The sequence below is a fragment of the Cryptomeria japonica genome, chromosome 6, assembly GCF_030272615.1.
Source record: "Cryptomeria japonica chromosome 6, Sugi_1.0, whole genome shotgun sequence".
Taxonomy (NCBI): Eukaryota; Viridiplantae; Streptophyta; class Pinopsida; order Cupressales; family Cupressaceae; genus Cryptomeria; species Cryptomeria japonica.
In genome coordinates, this window is record NC_081410.1 from 462,171,229 (window position 1) to 462,188,858 (window position 17,630).

Consider the following 17,630-nt stretch of genomic DNA (forward strand, 5'->3'; position numbering starts at 1 on the left):
CAGGTTCACAAGTTAGCGCGTCATAGATTCAGGTTAGCGCGTAGCTTTTTAAAGGCAGAAAACAAATTTTTGAGTAGTCAACTCTTTAGCGCATGTCTTGGGGCAGCCTAGCGCGTGTGGTCATTATTTTAGCGCGTGGAGTAATTTTGGTAGCGCATTTCGTCCCTGTTTTAGCGCATGACCAAAATCATATAGACAGAGGGCAAAACAGTGGGGAATTTTAAAATTTTTTCAGGAGCCTCTTATTATTAGCATCATTTTTCATCAAAGACGGAGTAGCGAAAATAAACTGTTAAAAACTATTTCTTGAGCTAAATTTGTGTCAAAACAAAAGTTGTAAAAATCCTAAACTGATCGCATGATAAAACATATCTATCTTATCATAATCCGGAAACCTCATCATCAGTATCAACAGAATCCTTTACCATCTTACGGATTTTATCTCAAAAACACTTGTTTAAAATTTTCAAGTTGTCAAATCAAGTCTTCATATCGGGAGGCTTTTATCCATATCATTTGATACGCTTTGTCGTGAAGGGGCATCTAAACCTTCATTTTGTTAGAGTAAGACTTGAAATTTTCCAAACAAGATCAACTAAATCCAAACTAATCAAAGGAAACCATTGATCACTCATGCATGACTAATCCCCATATTTTAAGAAGAAAGAACCTTTATCATAACATCACGTTGAAGAAACAACAACCTAGTTTTACTGAGTTCATCAAGAGAAATAAGTTTTTATATATCAATCATCAACTCTTCAAATCTCATCGGGTATTCCTTCATCACATCAAATGTTATATCCAAAACAAATCCAATGAATTTGACAAAGAGCCCTTAAAAACAAGAGCCTACTGTCAAAAGTCTGCTTTTAATCAAATCATAAATCGCAGAGGAAAGATCAATCCGACATTCTTGCCCAACGAGTGTATCAGTTATAACACATCTCGACCAGAACCACCCACCTCGAGAAACATATCAACGAGGATTTAGTCCCCTTCGTCACTGAAAGTTTCTACTAAAATGCCTGTTACTCGTTCTCAAAGAAACCAACAAAGCGAGGCACACGCAGAATCTAGTATGAATCGAAGGTTGTCAAATCCTTTTGAAGTTCCACACCTAGAAGAGAATGAAATTTCTGAAGCGCTTCTTCAGGAATGTCAGGAAAACCCTTCATTCCAAAAGCTTGTAGAAAGGCTTATGGAAAACGACAAAGAAAAATATTTACTCATGCTCACAAGTAAAGGCGTTAAACTTCCCAAAGATTTAGACACAAACATCTTTAGAACCAGATCTCGACAATATGCATATCAAGAACAACAAAGAGAAGAGGAAACTCATAACCTTGAACAACACATACCTGAGCAGCACATTCCAGAACAACGTATACCAGAAATGCGTATACCCGAGCTAGAAACTCTAGAGCAAAATATACCATTTAACACACCTTTTCAACTGAGAACTAATACAAGGGAAGAACTCTTCCCTCAACAAGACAATATACCTTTGGCTGCCCTTACTCAACAAATGCAAATGTTACAAAGGAAAATATAGGACATACAACAAGGGACAACGGTACAATACTCTTTAAATGAAATCTGTCCTAATCCTTTCGATAGGAGATTGCACATGATCCCTTTTCCTCCAAACTCAGATGTGCCTAAATTTGACAAGTATGATGGAAAAAGTGATCCCCGTGATCATGTCAGAGAATTCTGTACCATGAGTCTTGAGTTTGCTCATGATGACACCTATCTGATGAGGTTATTCCCAAGAAGCCTAGGAGGGAAAACAATGGAATGGTTATCCAAAATTACACCACCTGTCAGATCATTTGATGAATTGGTTAACAAATTCATAACCCAATACTCCTATAACATCCAACATGCCATAACCATGCTAGATGTTTGCAACACCAAACAAAAGAACAATGAAACATTCATGATATTCCTTCAACGCTGGCGACGTATGGTATCCAGATATCCTTGAGATATTCCTGAAAAGGAGAAAATGAAAATCTTCATTGACAATTTGAATGGTGAAATGAGTTACAGGCTAAAACTTCAATGCATACCGTCTTTCGCTAAATTGATTGAAAATGGCATTCAAGTAGAGGAAGCCTGTGTCAAAAAGGGAACACTCAAATTTTTCAAGGAAGGAACAAACTCATCAAACTACAATAACTAGAACAACAACAGCCTAGACAAATCTCGATTTTGGACTCGAAACAAAAATGAAGGCAACAATGACTCACATGATCCCAAATCTAAGCAACCAGTGCTTGCATTATCCGCGAATCCTCAAAATATGAAAAATCCTAAAAATGCTAATCCAAATGCTAACACATATGCACCAAACACCGATCAAGGACAACTCAACACAAACAAGACCAATGATACTCAAAGCAAAAACATGAATCTAGGACCTAACAACAATTCAAGCAACAACACGAACAATTTCCAAAAGCGTATCTTCACACCACTGGGGCAATCGCTAGAATCAGCATTTAGAGAACTTCTGGCAAACAAAATTCTCTCCTTGCCTACAATCAGCAACTATGAACCCCAAATCAAACCACCATGGTGGAATGATTCACACTATTATGATTTCCATCGTAACAAGGGACATCGGACGAACGATTGCATGAGATTGAAACACATTGTGCAAGACATGATTGATCGAGGTGACTTAACAGTAGATGGTCTCAAAACAAATGGTGATCACAGGGCCTTTAAAAATCGTCTTCCAAATTACAAAAAAGATGGAGCTTCAACCTCGGATGATACATGCAGAGCTTTTATCAACCATATCTACAACAACACCATAAATCACATATCAGCTGAGGATCATCAAGTAAATGTCATCACCATCCGAGATCAGCGTGATCATGAATCTGTCAATGTAACAACCCGAACTTAGAAATATGTCTTAAAAGGACATACTGCGCCTACAGCTACTACACCAAAAAACCAATATGACTTGGTTAACCAACTACGCAAAACTCCAGCTCAGATATCTATACTAGAATTGCTGAAACTATCACCGAAGCACAAAGACATATTGGAACAAGCGCTATTGGAAACCAATGTACCTCAAAATTTGGATACAGACAGATTTGAAGCCATGGTCGCCCATATGACCGGACCTCATAACCTCACCTTCTCGGAGCATGACAATACTTCCTTGAGTCATCTGCATAACACTCCTCTCCATATCGAAGTCATTGTTTGCAAACATCGAGTAAAAAGAGTCTTAATAGATGGAGGAGCCGGACTTAATATATGTACTTTAAAACTTATCCGTGCATTAGACTTCTCAGAAGAGTCTATTGATCCCTACAAGAAGATTACCATAAAGGCATATGATGATGAGGAAAGGTCCTCTAAAGGAACCATGATGTTACCTATTCAAGTGGGACCAGTGCAAAAGGATACTATGTGTTAGGTCTTAGACATAGATCTCACCTACAATATTTTGTTAGGGTGACCCTGGATACATGAAATGCAAGCAGTACCCTCTACGTATCACCAGTGTGTCAAATTTCCTTATGACGGACAAGAAATCTCCATATCTGCTGATCACAATCCATTTCAACATTGCAACGCAATGGGGGTAGCCCAAGGTAGTTTGGTTCCTCATAATAGAGAAAAGCAGCGATCTTCAACATCAAATCTACAAACAGCAAAGCCCAACTCATTATCTGGAGATTTCAAGCAGAAAATGCAAATCAAAGACCAAGGCATGGGAGAGTACTCTTTGGAGCCCCTATGTTTGGCCAAATTACCGACATCACCCAGATCTCATGGATTGCCTACTACATCAACACATTTGGTCACTCAGCCCATCACCAAATTTGATGATACCTTCATCCAATTGGGCACTCTAGCACATGAATCAGAAGACAAGGATATTCTTAGCTGGTTATACAAAGATGAGGAAGAAGATAATAGAGCAGCTACTCTGGACATTGTTCTACCTACACACCTATATGGAAAAAGATACTTAATCATGCAACAAATGGGATATGACAGTAAAGGACCTATTGGGAAATGCAAAGAAGGAGTCACTGAACCCATAGATCTTCCTTCACAGCCCAGTAGAGACAAAATAGGATTGGGTTGTGAGCTCACTTTCCTATTAAGAAAGCTGCCCCGCATAACTACAATACCTCAATGGAAAGTAAAGAAAAAGTACAAAGAAGAATCCTGGCAGGAAGCACTCTTTGAATCAGCAGAAACAATCCACAAGGCACAGGAACATCAAGAATAAAAGTTAGATCAGGAAAAACTTCTAAGCCACAAGAAGGCCATATCTGTAGCAGTAGCTCATGTTCAAAATCCACTATTTCAAGAACCAATAAAATCATCTCCGGATACCATTATTTCTCCCTGGGGAGGCACAGTCTATGAACAAATACAGAAAGTAGAAGCAGGATCTGACATAGAATCAACAAAAACTATCAAAATAGTATCCATTATCAAAGATTTATTTTCACCATACAACATCCCAGTTTACAGCACTGATAGAATTTGGGATGATGCCTTTGAGACTGATTCAAATGAATATGAATGGGGTAGCTACTCAAATGCTACTACAGATATCACTGACAATACTAATTCCATATCCCTTTCTCAAGAAAAAAATAACGCAGAAGATAGACCTCTTGAATTTGGACCTCAGAATATCTATGACGCCAAGGAAAGCGAACAGAAACATTATGAACAAGTCTATACAGAAGATAATACCATCGAAGACCTCGATGAAATCCTGGACTTCTTTAAAACCAAGAACAAACATGATGAAACCCCTATCCTGACACTTACAGTAGCAGAACTTGATCCACCTAACAATTCTTTACCACTTGTTTTTCTTGATCTCATCGACTGGGATGAACCTGAAAACCATGATATACCCATTTTCCCAGATGATGAGTCTATTATCCATTACCTATGTACCATAAATCCGGAAATAGGCTCTACCAGTGAACTAAGTAATGATATCTGCCAATCAGGGAGTGCCAAGTCTCTCAGTTGCAAAAATATACCAAATAAAAGATCTGATGCTAAAAACCAGTCAATGGCAGCTCTAGATCACAAAAAAGTAAAAATAAAGGATGCATCTGAGGGTGAAAACCTTTTTAAGGCACCTAATGATGGGAGACTTGACACTCTTCCTGAGCACTTTCATGAGCGATCACCCATATTGATTGAGCCTACTCAATCAATCAACATTGGTACCACAGAAGCAGTCAAAAACATACACCTTGCGGAATCTCTGATAGAGGAAGAAAGATCAACATTCATAATTTTTTGTAAAGAACAACAAATTAACTTTGCTTGGTCATATGCCGATATGCTCGGAGTGGATCCACACTTAATCATGCATCACTTGTCCATCTCTTCAAGAGTTAAACCAGTCAAGCAAAAGCTACGAAAGATGAATCCACAGGTGGCATTCATGGTCAAAACTGAACTAAAGAAACTATTAGATGTCGGATTCATCCGACCCATTGACTATGCAGAATGGATTTCCAACTTCGTTCCAGTATCAAAACCAGATGGTAGTATCAGAATATGCACTGACTTCAGAGATGTCAACAAAGCTTGTCCAAAAGATGACTTTCCTCTACCCAGTATTGACATAATTGTAGACCTCACAGCAGGACATGCAATGCTCTCACTAATGGACGGTTTCTCAAGGTATAATCAAATCAAAATAGCCCCGGAAGATCAAGATAAAACAACGTTCACCTATCCTTGGGGAACGTACTGTTGGAATGTTATGCCTTTTGGCTTTAAGAATGTAGGGGCCACTTATCAAAGAGCAATGACAACAATCTCAGCATCTTAACAAAGATCTTTGATCGATTGGAGAAATTCCAAGTCAGGCTCAACCCTAAGAAGTGTGTCTTCGGGGTTACATCAGGCAAGTTACTAGGCTACATAGTCTCAGCTAAAGGTATCGAAGTAGATCCGGCAAAGGTACAAGCCATTATAGAAATGCCACCACCAAAGAATATCAATCAACTCAGATATCTACAAGGATGACTTCAATCAATCAGGCGATTCATCGCTCAGCTAGTAGATAAAAGTCTACCATTTAACCATTCACTACACAAAAATGTACCATTCAGATGGGAGACCAAGTGTGCAGAATCTTTTTATCAAATCAAACAGTAGCTAATGAATCCACCAGTTCTGGTACCACCAGTCATAGGAAAGCCACTTATCCTATATATCTCAACAACATATATATCGCTGGGGGCACTATTGGCACAAGAAGATCAACAAGGAAAAGAACGAGTCATATACTATATCAGTAGGACATTGAATGGCTATGAACTCAACTATACATTCATTGAAAAGGCTTGCCTAACAGTGGTCTTCGCATCTTAGAAGTTCCGACATTATATGCTAGCACACACAATTAAGCTAGTAGCAAAAATTGATCCTCTCAAATATCTACTCAGCAAGGCAACTCTTACAGGTAGATTGGCTAAATGGGTCATGATTCTCAGTGAATTCGATATCCAATACACAGAAAGGTGAGCCATCAAAGGACAAGCAATTGCAGATCAGCTGGCTGAAGCACTGCTACCAGGAAAACAAACTATGGAAATTGAATTTCCAGACAGGGACGTTCTTGCTCTTTCTACCAATCAATGGACTCTATACTTTGATGGATCCTACACATAACATGGTTTAGGTGCTGGCATTCTATTCATCACTCCTGAAGGACACACTATACCAAGATCATATAGGCTTATGTTCCCATGCACAAATAATGTGGCTGAATATGAGGCATTGGTTTTAGGCATCAAAATGACCGTCGAATGGAAAATCACAGAGTTAATGGTCTATGGAGATTCACAACTAGTCATCAATCAAATCAACAATGACTATCAGACAAAGGATGACAAGCTACTACCCTACAAGTGAATGGTGGATGACTTCAAACAATATTTTGTGCACATCACCTTCGAGCAAATACCCAGGTTGAACAACAAGGCAGTCGATGCAATGGCTACTGTCGCTTTATTACTACAAATTCCAGAGCAATAGAGTCATTATGAGTTCCTGGTAGAGCAACTGTTCTCTCCAGCTTATGACCATTCTGAATCCCATGTTATCTATGCCTTAACTGGTTCAGATTCTCCGTTATATGGACCAATATACGACTACCTCAAGAACAATATCTTACCCATTGACCAATCCCATAACCAAAAATGTAACTTTATTCGGCAAGCTGCCTGTTATACCCTTACTGCTGATACTTTGTATCATCAAGGTCTAGATGGTACTCTTCTTCATTTCCTTGATCGTAATGATTCTGATTTCACTTTACATGAGCTTCATGAAGGTATTTGTGGCACACATTCAAGTGGTACTACTCTTGCTAAAAAAATTCTAAGGATGGGATACTACTGGCCTACAATGGAGAAAGACTCATATCACTTCACCAAGAAATGTCCTGAATGCCAGATCCATGGTAATCTGATACATGCACCAGCACAGGAACTGCAACCATTTACAACATCCTGGCCCTTTTGTCAATGGGGACTAGACTTAGTTGGCAAAATTCATCTTTCATCTTCAAATGGACACAAGTTCATTATAACGGCAACATAATACTTTACCAAATGGATAGAAGCAGTTCCCATAACCACAGTGACTGGGAAACAAATTGCCTCTTTTATCCTAAATTATCTGATCTGTAGATATGGTATTCCAAGTTCAATCATCATAGATAATGGATGACCTTTTAAAAACCAAGATGTAGAATAACTATGTGAAAAATTCAAAATCCAACATCGGTTCTCTACACCATACTACCCACAGGGAAATGGTCAAGCAGAAGCATCTAACAAGACAATACTAAAAATCCTAAAGAAAACAGTGAATGATGCAGCCAAAGATTGGCACGTCCAACTTAATCCAGCACTTTGGGCATACAGAACCAGCATCCACACACCTACAGGAGCAACACCATACTCATTGGTATATGGATCAGAAGCCATTTTACCCCTGGAAGTAGAAATCCCATCTCTTAGAGTCTCTTTGAAAGGTTTGATCCCAGATGAAGAGTATCGAGTTAACCGACTGCAAGAACTCAAACTATTAGATGAAAGACGTCAGCATGCTTACACTCATCTCAAAGCACATCAACAATGCATGTGCATGAGCTACAATCACAAGGTCATCCCTCGCAACTTCAAAGTTGGTGACCTAGTCCTCAAAGAAAATCCAAGAAATCAGCAAGATCGAGAAAAGAAAGGGAAATTTGAACCTAACTGGTTGGGTCCCTATGTCATCATATCAGTCTATGGACCAGGTGCCTATCAGCTAATAACTTCAGAAGGAGATGTGCTCGACGAACCAACTAACAACATCCATCTAAAGAAGTACTACACTTAAGTAGCCTAGTGCACGGAAAAAGCCAAAACAAGAAAAAAAAAATCCAGAAAAAGCAAAAAACAAAGTACAATAAAAACAAATGGTGAAAACCTGGTAAACAGGCGCTCTTGTGAAAGAATGGCTCCTTTATCTATCTCCATACCATTTTATCCATATCCTTAAAAACACTATCGGCCATCGCCCGACACTTAGCATATATCCATTCAGGACATACTTAGCATAGTCACTATCCTGGTTTATCCATATATATCCTCTTAACACATTCCACCATGGCTTGGAAATCACTGTACATATTCACATCAAGAGGCACACTCAGCTAGGGGCATTAAAATCGTCAAAACTTGCGAACATTCAAGATGTCAAAACTAGAAGCAAAACTCAGAAGCATGGCATCCAACAACCAAAACTACGCTTCATCGCAAAACAAAACAAAAAATCACAGAAATACCAAGGATGGATGATTTTCTGAAGAACTGAATGTTGCATTATCGTATACAAATCTTGACTATTTTTGCATTTTGAACTTTTTAAATTATTGGATTCTCTTCCTTTTCTCACTAAATGCTTCAAAGCTAGAGATCATGGGGAACTTCCAAATATTTTCTTAGTCTTCCATCTGGGAGGTGATCACTTGTACTGTGTGAATACTTGCCTTGAGACGTGATACATCGAATATCACTGAAGGCCTGATTCCACTTCACACATACAAATGATTTAATCTTGTCTGTTTACGCAATCCGCACTCAGGTCGTCCTGGTTCAATTATACCTTGACGCTTGTGCTATCTTGCAAAATCAAATATCATGTAAATTTTTCTCAGGTCATTATGGTTCAATTATACCATTGTGCTTGTATAAATTTTCAACATATCCTAAACAAATCAATGCTCAACAATGATACCTACAAAGAAAGCAAACAACATATGGCTATATCGGATGGCAAATACAGAATGAGGATGCTACCAAAAATATAGTTGCATATCATTTTACGATTAGTTGCATATCATTTTACGATTAGTTGCATATCATTTAACAATTAATTGCATATCATTATCATACATCTCATTTTTTTAAATACATCTCACAAACATATCAAAGCATGCATCCTGCATCATACATTATATCATATATTTAAGCATTACATCATCATAAAGTAAAGAAAAGAGCACATAAGCACATGCATCCATATAACACACCACATGATCAAAGATAATGATGCCGTATATATATATATATCTCCAAAAAATGATCAAAATGTACAAAATCTATCATCTCTGTGTCCAGTACAAAGAATGCAATGATCTAAAATACAACAGAGACCACATCTCTCAAGTATGGCTATCCCCTGATGGAGATGGTTTGGCTCCAGATGTCCCCACCCCTAGATCTCCAGGGGGATCTTGTCTCGATGGCCCTGTCACACCTCGGCTCTCGGACCGTGACCCAGTATCTCAAGATCGACTGGATCTCGACTGTGTAAAGCTCTGTACTTGGTGATCCCTGGGTACCATAGCCTCATAGTGCTGGTGGTAATACTCTGCCTCCTGAGCTCTCAAAGATAGCTCTCTCAAGGTGTCTCTCATTGGACCACCCGCCGCTGCTCTCTGCACGCTCGCTGCAAGCTCCTCTGCTCGCCCCCTCCGCTCTATCTCCGTGTCTCACTCAGTGGTCAACTGTGCAATCTGCCACTGATATGTCAATACCTGTGCCTGCAGCTGCTGCACAGTCACCTGCAGGGTCCGAATCTGTGCATCCTCAACATGAGTGGGGATCCGAACCCGTAGTGGTACCTATGCAGGGGCATCCCCTCTAAATCTACCTGTCCTCGGTGCTCGAGGTGGGAGCACATCCATCCTCCTCCTCTGCGCTAGCCGTATCGCCTTGTCAGTCCCCCACTGCAGCTAGAACCTCCCCCATTCTCCCCTCTCCACCGGCTCCAATAGCCAATCCGCCTCTCCCCCTATCCATCACCGCCCATCTGAATGCTCTCTCCAAACCTCTATCTCCTCTCCTCCCTCTATCTCCCCTCCTCCCTCTATCTCCTCTCCCTCGTCGTCCTCCTCCACCATCTCCATCATCCTCATCATCTCCATCTCCCTCATCATCATCATCATCAAATGCCGGCCGCATCTCCTCTAGATCTGAAATCCTCGCCACTGCTCGTGCAATGAACAATCTCGCGAACTCATCTGTCATGCCCGCATCCAAAATCTTTGGGGCATAATCCCATATCTGGCCCGCCAAACCGACAAACTCCTCCACCGCCATCACACTATCAATGGTCGGGCCCCAATCTGGTATGTCCTGCCTCCGCCGTGCATACAAACAGGCCCCTTGAGGTATACCATGCTGTCGACCAAACTGTCACAAAACTCTGGTCACCACAAACCTCTCAATAACAAATGGGGTCCTCCCAATCAGGTATCTCGTCATAAACATGTAGGGCATCTCTAGCCTGTCCTTCGCCCACACCTCACACCCTGTATACGGTCGCCATGTGACCGTATCGATGTCATCCAAAACTCTCCTCCAATGCTCTAGTTTGCCCAGCTTCCGCTGGACAACTAGACCCCTATATCCATAAGCATAGGCACGTCCAATAGGCCTATCTCTGTCTGCTAATGGCCTAGCAGCCGGAATGTGCTCCCAGCACCATACCTGTAAGAGTGTCACGCCAGCTGACAAACTGCCGTAACCTAAGTATACCACCTCGTGTAGGTCCCTGTATAGATGGGCTAGCATAGCCGATCCCCATGCGAACCTACGGCCCTGTGTAACCATGTCCTCTAACACTAGCCCCCATCCCACAAAGAATCCCTTTGACCTGCGATCAGGACAAAGGAATCCACCGATAAACCCTGCCAGTACTGATGGAAGCGGTGCATAATCCAGGTCTAGGAACTCCTACCACAGGATCTCATATCCGCATACTGTCTCATCATGAAAAATACAGCGAAGTGCCTCTATGCCACCCTCCTCCGATTGCTCATATGGTAGTAGTGCACCTACTACTGGTATGCGCAGAATCCTATAACAGTCCTCTAGAGTGACTGTCATCTCACCTGTGGCAAAGTGGAAGGTGTTCGTGTCACTGTGCCACCTCTCTGCAAGCACTGTAAGTAGCCCCTGGTTCAGAGTAAACTGAGGCATATCCAATAGGGAAGTCAACCCGCATCTCTCAATAATATCCAGGTCGACCTATGTCAACCGTGGTATCAGAGTCCAAGGCCTAGGAAATCGTTCACGCGACTGCACCACGCCTAATTGCTCCTGTCAACTAGCAAAACAAGTCCAATATCAGTTTCCACATCAAAACAAAGATAAACTCACATCAACAACATGAAACAATTTGCTCATCTACATCAAGTTCAAAATCCTATCCTTTCATATCAGCTTGTAAAACAACTCAAGTTATCAAAAACCATATCAAAACTTGTAACACAACTCAAGTCTCCAAATCACATAAACTTGTAAAACAACTTAAGTTTCCCACCTATATCAGCTTGTAAAACAACTCAAGTTTCCAACCCATATCAGATTGTAACACAAATCAGGCTTCACACATCGAACTTGAAACATAGTGCGCAAACAAATCATACTTTGATCAAACCAACACATTAATATCTATGCATAACTTGAAATATCGCAAATAAAAACAAGTTATATCAACACTCATATTGGACAAATCAATAAAACCCATGACAACAAAACACAACAATTTCACAATTCCCCCCATCGCACAAAATTTTTCCTGATGCGCTAAAACAGGTTGTCTACGTGCTAAAATCTACCCATGCACTAAGCTGTTTTTCCCACGCGCTACTCTATTTACCCTATGCGCTAGAATACCTCTACGCGCTATCCTTTTTCCCCAATGCGCTATCCAACCTACCCTATGCGCTAAAACCTTTTTATGCGCTAACCTATACCTCGTTGACGCTACCTATTTGACCCTATGCTCTAGGTCTACCCTACGCGCTAAAACCCCTTACCCATGCAAACCCCTGTGACCCCTATGCGCTAGGTCTTACTCACGCACTATCTTGTTAACCCGACATGCTACCCTACGTTCGACATGCGCTATTTTCCCTTCCTGCACTAACCTAGACCTTCTATGCGCTACACTATTTTGTTTCGGATGCAACCCTAAAATTCAAGCTTCATGCACTACCTAAATCTTCGTATGCACTAAATTGAGACTTTGACATGCTAAACAGCTAAAACTGAATTTCAAAAATAAAAAAATGACCAAAAATGATAAAATAAAAAATAAAAAAAAGGTCAAAAGTGTTGACTTACTGATGGTCCATATGTGGCAGGTCTCCGGTACCTCCGAACGCGCTCAAAATGATGCTTGGAATACGGAATAGGCATTTTGCCTTCTCTCCAAATTCTCTTTCTCCAAAGTCAACAATGCACAAATGAATCAAATCAAAGCCCTTTTCCCCTTTTATAGGAGGAAAATGAAATTAGGGTTAGGGAACTGGGCATGTAATTTGCTCGTGGTCTCCCTTATACCCTAAAAATCTGTAAATTATCGGGAGATGAATCAATTTAAACATTTCACACAGACAAAATCATACACACCAAACATGAATCACCAAATAAAAATCAAAATTTTCAAAATATTGATTCATCTCCCGAGGGGGCATCATGCATCAAATCAAATCTGAGGCACGACTTGCAAATCATAAAAGCAAAAATTTCATTTGATCATAAATCACGATAAACCATCATTTTGTTTGAAATAACATGTGCACACACGTCACTTCAAAGAGGGGCAAAATGTAGACGTATAAAAATGACCATATTCCTAAATGAATATTTTATGTTCATTTCTCTATTTAATTAAATTTCCCACATTCTTCTGTTTAAATTAAGTAAATTACTCAATTTATTTAAATTAAATTCACTAGACTTCTTTTTACCATTTAATGAATAAATCATTTTTATTCAATTAAATCCCTTCTATCAACTTTTAATTAAATTCAAATTTAATTAAATAAGTAATCCTAAATTGAATAAATTTAATTTATTTAATTTCCCCAAATTGCAACCAAATTGAAGTAAATTCATTTTATTTCAATTAAATCCTATTATTCCTCCATCCACTTGCATTTTCCTACATCTCCCACTTGCATTCTAAAATCTATTCCTAAATTTCTTCTAGACCCTTATAATCACTTCTAAATTAACCTAACCCATCTTCTAAACTTTGTCACATCCCTAAACAAAGGGAAGTCACTTCTCAAACCCTTAAAGTCTTTGCAAACCATTAAAGGCTTCAAGTCTTCAACCACTTAATTTTCCAAAGTCTCCCAAACCATTAATGGTTAATTCAACCCTCTTACATGGTTAGAGACTTTTTGCCTAACTTAACCTTCATCCAACCCAAGGGCCTCATCAAGCTTTTAATGCTTTGACCATGATTATTTCTTAATCATTTGCACAAGAGTTTATCCTTGGATTAACTCTTAATCCAATGGGTAAGCCTAATTTAAGCTTAACCCTTATCTCTAGATGACCATGAGGTCTTCTCAGGCATTTAATGTCTCCAACCCCTTCTCTCAACCCAACCCTATGTTGACATTTGTCATCATTTTATTGGTGCAAATTGCAAACATGGATTCCCAACTTTCAAACTCAATCCTTGATCAACTCTTTCAATCCTGACCATCCATTGCCCTATTTTTGCTATAAATAGAGCTCTCATTCCTCCATTTTGGAGGATCCAAGTTTGTAGTATCATACTTATGCTCAAATACATCCAAGCTTTCATTTCAGATATGCTCATCATTTAGCCTCTTTTAAAATAGAAATTAATCTAATATGCATTTTAGAGTACTTTCTTTATCATTAGCTTAAATCATTAACTAATATAGTATGCTAGGATAGTTTGTTTACTAACCTTGTCATCTTATAACTAGTTTATTGCATTTATAGAATCATGCATAGCTTAGGATGCATCTCATATTAAATCAACAAAAGCATCCCTCATTCTTGCATTTGTCATCCCTAAACCACTTTGCTCAGTGATTTGAGAGAAAAAACATTGGTTTGAGGGACCGTGTAAGATAGAGAACCATGGAACCATCCTTGGGAAGCTGAGTTATGCTTAATAACTCCATAGCTTGCACCAAGAAGTCCTGTGGGTGTGTGAGCAAGGCTCCATAGAGCTCCGTTTTTCACATTTCGAGTTCTATCATCCCGCTTTTCCGCATACAATACTAATAATGTTTAATATGTTGAAGGCTTGAAGCATAATCTTTGAAGTGTAGGTCAGATGGTGGATAGAGGATTTCATTTGCAATTTAAGGATGGAAAATGTAAGATCATCAATAGATCTAGATTAGAAATTTCTTCTGGAACTCAGACCAAAGGAAACATCTTTCATTTAAACTCTGGTGAGAAGGCTTGCTTGATTGCTCATATTGATGAAAGCTGGTTATGACATAAGAGGATGTGTCATGTAAATTTTGATTACATAGTGAAGATCAGTTCAACACAAGCTGTCAAAGATTTTCCCAAGATTGTCAAACCTCATAATCCGGTATGTAGAGAATGTCAAATGGGTAAGCAAGTCAGAACTTCTTTTAGAAGCATACATGATAAATCTAATAAAATTATTGATGTTATTCATACTGATCTATGTAGACTGGCAAGGACTAAAAGCTTTCAAGGTGATAGATACTTTATGTTATTGATGATTATTCTGGAATGACGTGGGTGGCATTTTAAAGGAAAAATATGAAGCTCTTGAGAAATTCAAAATATTTAAAGCTATGGTTGAGACTGAGATAGGATTGAAGATAAAAAGCTTAAGATTAGATCAAGGTGTGGAGTTTACATCTGGTAAATTCAACAACTTTTGTGAGAGGAATGAAATCAGAAGATAACTTTCTGCACCTAGGACTCCACAACAGAATGGATTGGTGGAAAGGAAAAACATAACCATATTGAATGCGGCAAGGACTATGATGACTGAAGCTAAATTGTCTGATATCTATTGGAGAGAAGTTGTCAATACCGCTGTATACACTTTTAACAGAGTACACATAAAAGGTGATACCAGTAAGATTCCTTATGAATTATGGTTTGGTCATACTTCTACTGTCAGATATTTCAGAATTTTTGGAAATGTTACATTAGAAGAGATGATGCAATAGGAAAGTTTGATCCTAGAAGTGATGAAGGAATATTTTTGGGTTATTCTACTAAGAGTAAAGCATATAGATGTTATAACAAAATATTTAATAAGATAATGAAGAGCATACATGTTAAGGTGGGTGAACAAGGGAGTAAATAAATCAGATCATATGGCTGTGTACCAGAAGATGAATTTATCAGACCTAAATTGGTAATGCAAGAATCAGTTTAGAACAGTGAGCCAGTGACACCGGTAACATCAAAAAACTCAACAATGATAGAGGAACAACATAAAGAGTCAGAAAATCAAGAAAATTCAAAGACTCCTAGGTATGTGAATCTAAATCATTTTGAGGATTAGATCATTGGAGATAAATGCAAAGGTGTGATGACTAGAAGAAGGATAGCTACTGATAAAGGTATTTTCATTTGTCAAACTAAGTATGTGAAGGAATTGCTTAAGAAATTTGGACTTGAGAATTCCAAACCTATCGGTACTCCTATGATAACCGGTTGCAAATTGTCAAAGGATGATGAATCTCCTAAAGTGAATCCAAGTAGATACAAATCAATGATTGGTGATTTGTTGTACTTAACTCAGACTAGACTTGATATAATGAATGTTGTTTGTATTGCCTCTAGATTTTAGTCAGATCCTAGATGAACTCATTATATTTCTATCAAGAGGATATTCAGATATTTGGCAGGTACAACAGACTTTGGGTTATGGTATCCAAAGAATGATGACTTAAGATTATGTGCCTATACAGATTCTGATTGGGCATGAGATGTGGATGGCCAGAAGAGCACTACTGGCGGTGCATTCTTTCTTGGAAAGAATTTGGTTTCATGGCTTAGCAAGAAACAATCATGCACTTCATTGTCTACTGCTGAAGCATAATATGTAGCTGCTGCTACCAATTGTACTCAGATTTTATGGATGAAATAGATGTTGAAAGATATAAGGATAAGTTATGATGAGCATATTATTATTCACTGTGGTAATATTGCTGCTATTGATATGTCAAAGAATCTGGTATTTCATTCCAAATCAAAACACATTTCTATAAGGTATAATTTCTTGAAGGAAAAGGTTGAAGCAAAGGAAGTCAGATTTGTTTATGTGCCTACTAAGGAACAGATTGCAGATATTCTAACTAAACCATTTCCTAAAGATACTTTTTAATATCTTAGAGATGAGTTGGGGGTTACCAACCCTCCGAAAGAAACTTAGAGATGCAGGGATGCATCAATCCAGTGAGCTTATCAAATACATTTTTCTGATCCGGGTTGATGAGATGATGCTACTACTCAGGGGGACTAGTTAGTTGTTTGGTTCATTATGTTTTGGTTTGGTATCCTTCCTTTGTCATTGATTTAAAAGGGGGAGAAGGTGTTCATGTGAATAACTACTAATCTTAGGGGGAGTTATATATTTTAGATCGGTCTTTTGGTGATTGTTGGCATTCCTTGGCACTTGGATGTTTTTTAGATTCAGTGTTGCCATCAATGCCAAAGGGGGAGATTGTTGGCAATACACTGGATTTAGTTGAGTGTTGTCCTTGATGTCAACATTGTATCCCAGTTGGATAAGGTTCTGCTATCTCGGTTGGACCTATCCTGGTTAGCCTTGGTGATCATCTTGGTTTTTGCTGTGATTATGATTTGGTATGATCAGATCTCTGGAATCGGTTTTGGATGCTTACTCTGGATGGTTATATGTTTGCCATATTCTGTTGGTTCATGATTTGTTGCTCCAGTTTCTATCACTTATGCTCTTGGTTGGTATTTCCTAGTACTGGTTAGCTTTACCGGTAAGCGACATTTGATGATTTGGTCAGATGATTTTGGTTAGGCTTATGGGAACGGTTTCTATCATGCTGAAGGTGCTTCTTGATTGTGTCCTAACTATTTGGTGGCTTTGCATTGGCTGGTGTGCTGTTATGGTGGTCCTATTTGGATCCAGTTAGACTTTTTGTTACTTCACTGAGGGTTTCTACCACTTGGTGAAGTGTGTTGGATTTTGGTCTTAACGAAATTTTTGGCAGATATAATTGTTTGGATATTTGA